The following is a 7,439-nucleotide window of genomic DNA, read 5'->3' as shown; positions in this document are numbered from 1 at the left end:
ACCCAACCCGGGGCGAAAAAAAAAGACCCCCTCAAAAAAAAAAAAAAAAAAAAAAAAAATTTTCGTAGTGGTTGTCATTATAGTGCAGGAACCTTCGGCACTACATAGAAACTCACTTTAAACTGACATACTTAATAATATTACTAGACTTATGTTCAGAACAGAATATAATTCAGGAAAAAAGGCTTTTAGTAACATATTTTCTGGGAGGAACTTTGTTTTAAGGACACAGATTAATCAATTTCAAAACCCTTTCATCTTTAAGTATTGAAAATGTAATACACTTCATAGTATATGATATAGCATCATTTTAACAAGCTTTTTTGTTTAAAAGTTTAGCTTTCATGAGGGCTGGGGGAAGAGGTAGACTGTAAGGGTTGTCTTCCTAAAATTGTCTCGTCAAGTCAGTTGTTTTGAAGTTTGGTAAGAATAAAATATGTTTGAATTTCTCATTTGTGTCTAATAATTTCCTCTTTTCTTCATATTCTTTTTATTTTTCATTTTGTCTGGATCAAGGATAATTTACTATGAATGTTATTGTACATGACTGTGGAGTTTTTCTTCCTCATGCAATTTTGATATGGTGGATTTGACATTCTGCTTTTAATTTGCCCTCACAAGATATGAAGAATTCCCTTATAAATAAGACTTTTTCTTAAAAGAATTTTGGCCTAAATGGAATTAAATAATGACAATTTAAATACACTCCTTAACGGTTTTTTGTTTTTTAAATGTAATGGATGCTAATACACCAAACAATTCGACAAGGACTAGAATTATGATATAATTGAATCTCTATTATTCTGCCTTGTATTGTTATTTAAATTCCTATATTTAAAGAATTCCTTGGCTCAAAAAGGATGTAAGTTAACTAGCTGATTTTTATTTGAAAATAGCAAGAAAATCTAATGACGCACCTCATTTATATCACTGACAATATTTCAGTGTAACAATCAGAAGTAATGGTTATTGGTCATATGATCATGGATGATGAACAATACCAGGGAAGCCAGAAGTGACTTTAGAGTGAGCATTTAGTGATTCAGCCCTTTGAAGGCTGAAGCTGAAGCTGAAATCAGAATTATGGCCAATTCTCTGGGCCTGTTAGCTCATGCCTGTAATCCCAGCACTTCAGGAGGCTGAGGCAAGTGGATCATCTGAGGTCAGGAGTTCAAGACCACTGCAATTCAGCCTGGGTGACAGTAAGACCCTGTCTTAAAAAAAAAAAAAAAAAAATTATAGCCAATTTCAAGATGGAGACTGGCCTCCAATGAACTCCTTTCCTCATTTAGTGTAGGTTCTCATCTTTTTTCTCTTGCTTGTTAAAACATTTTATTGAACCATAACATATGATGAAAAGTTCTCAAATCATAAGTATTCAGTTTGACTAATTTTCAAAGGTAAATGTTCCCAAGTAACTTGCACCCAGATCAAGAAAAAAGCCAATAGTAGCATCTCTGAAGCATCCTTCATGCCCCTACCAGGAACCACCATCATCAGGGGATGCAATTAACCTGACCCCTAACACCAGAGATGCACTGCCTATTTTGAACTTATGTAAATGGAATCATCCATGTGTATTCTTTTCACGTCTGCCTTTAGCTGGGCCTCATGATTGTGAGATTTATCCATCTCATATGGAGTTGTAGATCATTCACTATTATTGCTGTATAGTATTCCCTTGTGTAAATGCATTCAGATTTATTTATCCATTTTGCTGTTGATGGGCACTCAGCCATTTCTTAGGCCCTTAATTTTTATCGAAGACTTATTTAAAAAAAGAAAGGCACAAAAATGCTGCTTCTGTACTTCTTATAAAACTTATCTTTGAAGACCTTGCCCATTAGACTATTTAATGGCCTCTAAGTCATCCTGCCATGGGTTTTAGAATTTACTGCCAGACAAAAGCTTCAACTCTCTTGAGGAATTAATATGCTTCCTCTTTTCTTTTAATACGTGTGCTTATTATATCCTACCTTGTCCCAGAAAGAACTAGCCAGCTTAATTAAATAAAGAAAACCTTGCAAAATTAAAAATTCAACATGGATAAAAACAGTGAGGCAAAGTGAGAACTCCTGTAGCCTCTTCCAATGACTTTAGCATGGAAGCTTATTCGAGCATTGGTACAATGAAGGTCTATACTCTTTCTTACTTGGGACCCAGATTCCCAAGATTCCCTGTAAGCTTCACATCGGCTGATTCTAAAAGGGAAATGAGATCCTTAGAAAAATTAGATCAATTCTGCCAAACTGTATCCAAACTATCAGAGCAAGCTAGCTCCCCCTAAGAAGGGCACCTCCCTATTCTGGGTATCAGAGAGACACATTTCTCTCAAGTGTTCTCCAGCAGAGGACCACCTGAATACCTGTAGGCAGATATGGTGATGAGTTTAATTGACTAGTTTTTTTGACCACCCCTCATCCCAGGATGATGGCATCACCTCAGGGAACAATTCAGTAAAAGCATTTAAGCACTTCAGAGAAGGGGCGGGGAGGCCTTGAGAAAGAAGTTATCCATCACCATCTTGAGATATACTTTCCAGTTGACCTGACTTGATCCAATGGTACGGTTTGTGCATCTGGATAAAGATATACTAAAAATCTTTTGGGTTACTCCCCACAAATATCGCTTCCTTCCATAAACTTGATGGACACAGGGTAATAAAAAGCTGAAGATCATACTCCTTATCGAATATCAAGGACATAGCTAGTGTATGTTGACAGTTAGAGGTGATGCTGCTTGCTGTAACAGCGAACTCAAAAGGAGGTGGAATTAATATCCTTTTAAGAGAACTGAGGATCCCAAACAGAAGATTGTCCACCTCTTCTTTGGCTGGGCCAAGATTCTCCATAAAAAATAATTGAGTCTATTCTCTCTAATGCTTATAGGAATGGCTCACCAGAGTTATAGAGTTCTGCTCTGTACAGCAAGTCCTGAATGGCTGTAACCTGAACATTTTAAAGCAGGTGTAGCCAAATGCCCAAACTGGCCATTTAACACCAGACTCCCCTTTGATGCCTAGTTCGACAGTTACATAATATCATATTTTCTTTCCTGCTCCAGCTGGCAAGAATGTAAGACAAAATTTTTCTCTTTAAAGCTTAATCACAGCAGCAATGCTTATCTTTACATTTAAAATAGCAAGTACAAAGTACAACATTCAGATGATGGATACCCCAAAAGTCCAGATTTCACCACTACGCAATATATTCATGTAACAAAATTGTACTTCTACCCCTGAAATGTGTACCAGTACAAAATTAAAATATTTACTGCTTCTACTTTGCTTGACTTGGGCTTCCTCCTCTCTGTTCCTGTTTTATATACTAATTGTGGATAAACCTTATTTTGAGAAAGGTCTCAAAGCTTTTCAGGAAAAAAGACATGGTCTAAACAAATTTCAAGAGAACAAAGTATAATGGGTGACGAAAGTGATCAAAAATTGGCAAATGTCTAATACTTGTCTCCAGTTCTTCTGCCCTGGGAATAAAGACCTGTCTGTACAAAGGCTTCATGACAGCTGAAGGAACAAAATGCTCTCCTGAAAGAAAAGAGCGAGAGTTGCACCATCTTCCCTCCACCCCTGCTCTGCAACAAAACAATGCCTCCCAAAGGAGCTGGCAGCTGGCCCTTGGCAGGTGGTAGAAACAGCATTGCAGCTTGCACAAAAGGAGAAAACCCAAACTTTCAGCTTTGGGGAGCAGCGCGATGATTCTGCCCACTACCTCTTAAAAGAGGGCGGACTGCCACGTCGACCAGCCAAACTGAGCGACTGAATGCCACAGGCTGCTTCTCCCCTTCAGCAATTCCCATTTTTGTTCCTATTGCCTCAAGGCTGATGGCAGCAGTAGCGAGGGGAGGCTGACGGTACCGACACGCAGCTCCTGACCCTGTCCCCTCGGCTTCTTGTTCATTCTAAGTGTGTTTACTCACCTTTTGTTGATGTGCCTGCAGTGACTGCTGATGTGCCAGGAGGGCACAGGCAGAACAGCCAGGAAAGGGAGGATGGAAGGTCAAGGTCTGCAAAAGAAAAGCTGGTGATGTGCATCCTCCACATAGAGGGCCTGGGGAGGAACTGGGTTAAAACTAGACTTGGATTGATTATGGGGTTGCTGTTTTTTTGATGTTTATTTTTGACTCTTTGGTAGGAAACGAATAAATAGAACAGTTTTGATGGAACAAGAACATATTTTACCCTTTTCTCCTGTTCTCTCATCTACCCAGCTACCTCCCTACCTGAAGATGGCAAAATCAGTGATGACATGAAGGTCACAACTCTGTATTTATACAGGTCATTACTATAGTAACATATTCCTATATTTCTTTCATTATTATAATGCATGTATTGATTACCTCCTATATGGAAAAGTGAAACAAGCATGGTATTTGCAGCCAGAAAGACCTAGCTTGCCATCTACTAGCTTGGAAAGTTTGGACAATTTCCTTGACCTCCCTGAGCCTGAATAAATGCATGTGAAGAATAGAGATGATAATGCATGCCTCATAGAGTTTCTATAATAATTTAATGGAGCTAACCTATGCAGGTTACCTGGTACAATACATAATCGGCATTCAGTAAGAGAATACTATTATCATCAGGATAATGGCCATGCGAGATGCATTCATTTTAGAAAGAATTGCATCTGTTATTGGAAAGTTTGTGGCCTGATGACACTAAATATATAATATTCTTAAGATTTCAAAATGTTTAATTGTCTTTTCTGGAACCATAAAGGTGATCAGGGTCACTGAAGTTGTGACTGAATCATTGGATTAAAAAGTCTAAGATTTCAAGAGGCTGTTCACCCTTGTCAGCTGCAGGGGCAGATTAGCACCAGGAATCCTTAGGAGAGAAGAAAGATGGTAGATTTCTAGGCCTGCTATTGTGGCATAGTAGAAAAGTAAGAGAGAGGGCTAAACAGTTCCTGTCTTAGCATTTTGCTAAGCTCTGTGACAAATCACAGAAAATAATAAAACAGTTACTGTTTATTCACCTATTCAGTGTCAGGCACACAAGCACATATACAATCTCATTTAATCTTACAACGATTCCATGGGGTAGGGATTTCTATCACTTCACAAATAACCCCATCTACAGTGGATAAAAATATCCTCACAGAGCTCCGGGAAGGGTCAAACGAGATGCTAGATACCAAGGTATTATTATTGGTATCGTGTAAATTATTCCATGATTTACATGGAATGCTCACTGGTCACTTGGAAATTGTCTGTACTTTGCTTTTTATGGAACTATTACTTTGCTTAGTCTTACCGCTTGAATAACTTGCACGCTGCTTCTCACAATTACCAACATACTCTGAACCCATTTCAACTCCCTAAGGATTTAACACCAACTACTTGAAGGCATTGAAATGGGGTTGCAGCAGTAGTTCCCTGTCATGGGGTTTATGTTCTTTGTGGGGTTCTAGAGAAGATAGCACAGAATACTGAGTATGGTTATGGGGCAAGAGAAACATAAGCAGTTCTAATGGGTTTTGGAGGAAGGGATATGCACCTCTGGTCTGGGGTATCTGGGAGGGAGGAGAGGGATCAGGCATCGCAGAAGTCTTCCTAAGGAGGTGGTATTTGGGGATGGACCTTGAAAAATTAGCATGAGGTTTTAAGTGAATTTTTTTTACCCAATTATTAAATCGATAGACACACATTATTGAAAACACATTAAAAAAAAAAGTAAAAAGAAATTCACCACATGCCAATCAATCAAGGACATTATTGTTATACTTTGGGGTATATTCTTACAGTAGTTTTCTCTGTACTGAAGTACATAAGTACATATATATTCATAAGTATAATTAGGAAAATACCTAACACACAGTTTTATATCCTTTTTCTTGAAATTTTAAGTATTTTCTGTTTGTAAAGACTTTTCATAAATATGATTTTAATAATTACATCATAATGTCCCAAAGAACACATATGCCAAACATATATATAGCAAATGTCCATGTTTTAAAATACTCTGATTTATCATTTATAGCTATTGTAAATGATCCAGTGATATGTTTAGCAGAAACAATAAGGCTAAATGCCAATTATCTGGTCTGGGACATTGACAAGTAGGTTGAAAGTATCAAAAATTTGTTGATGGCTAGCATTTCACCTCTTCAATTATTCCTGCCTATTAAACTTCATAAATCATTTCACTCTCATTTTCATAATCTTTCAATGAATTTCAGTTGCTTATGACATAAAATCCTAATTCCTTTCCCATCCTATAGGCTCTCCAAACCCAACCCAACTATAAATAAGTTATTGTCTCCCACCATTGCCTTCCTCTGCAAAGATGTGGCCCATCCTTCCACTGTCTTACTGTCTTTTCCCTATTTTGAGCTCCTTAGCCTTATTAAGACCCTCTGTCCCTTGACCTTTCCCTTTCCTCTGAATCTATCAGTTTCCTCTTAGCCTCACTTCCTACCCTCTCTGGTTTAAGCCTTGTCAGAGCCAATTTTCTGTGATGCTATAGCTTATGTGTCAAGGGTCCTCACTTCCACAGGCACCTTAGAAGGTGCTGTGCCTGATTTTGCATTTGCAATTTCATATTTTTTTTTTCTTAAAGAGGAGCCTCAAATTGTATAAACTTTAGACCCCGCAAAACCTGAATCCTATGGTGGGCACTGCATCACTGAAGCTTCCCCATCGCTGAGTAATTTTATTTTATTTTATTTGCGCTAAAACTTTTTACGTTCTACATTCTAGAATTTAACATATGGAGTTATAATTGTTCGTATGATCATAAGTTCCTTGAGGGTAGGAACTGTGTCTTATTTACATTTATGCCCATAATAAATGCACATTTGTGGAATCCCTTGCTAACTTGTGCTATCTTGCATCAAGCTTCTCCTTTCCAATATTACTACTACTACTAACTATAAAAGTTTTAGAAAGCATACTGTGTGAGATTTTATTTTCCAAAAATGGCTACAGTATTAGTTCCAGCGCTATATGTTCTTTTACATCGTTGACACTCCCCTTTCAGAGCTGAAGTCAATTTCCTCTCCTGGTGAATCTGCATAGGCTCCAACCAATGGAATATGGGGAAGTGATATTATGTGACTTCTAAGGCTAGGTCATAAAATAGGATGCAGCTCCTCTGAATGTTTCCCTTTGGAATCCAGTCATCAGTTGTGAGGAAGTATAGAGCCATGTAGAGAGGCCACATGGAGGTGGCCCAGCTGACAGCTCCAGGTAGGGTTCAGCCAGCATCAGCCACCAGACACGGGAGTGAGGGAGCCTTCTCATGATTCCAGCCCCTAGACTTTAAGCTGCCCCAGCTGATGTCAAGTGGAACAGAGACAGCTGTCCCTACTAACCCCTGCCCAAATTGCAGCTAGAGAGCAAAAGAAATGTTGTTTTAAGCCACTAAATTCTGAGGTCATTTGTTTCACAGCAATGAATAACCAGGCTGTGTGCTGAAAGCA

At 38.4% G+C, this 7,439-nt stretch overlaps 1 long non-coding RNA gene across 1 annotated transcript in view; it reads right to left on the bottom strand.

The window, feature by feature from the left end:
* Positions 1 to 4,018, bottom strand: part of LOC112628084 — a 7,122-nt gene extending 3,104 nt beyond the window's left edge. The window contains exon 1 of the long non-coding RNA XR_003120267.1: positions 3,934 to 4,018. This is a non-coding gene — a long non-coding RNA (uncharacterized LOC112628084). The remainder of the gene's footprint in view (positions 1 to 3,933) is intronic.
* Positions 4,019 to 7,439: the final 3,421 nt, after the last annotated feature.

This window comes from Theropithecus gelada, chromosome 7a (genome assembly GCF_003255815.1).
Source record: "Theropithecus gelada isolate Dixy chromosome 7a, Tgel_1.0, whole genome shotgun sequence".
NCBI classification, from domain to species: domain Eukaryota; kingdom Metazoa; phylum Chordata; class Mammalia; order Primates; family Cercopithecidae; genus Theropithecus; species Theropithecus gelada.
This window is presented reverse-complemented; position numbering and strand designations above follow the sequence as displayed.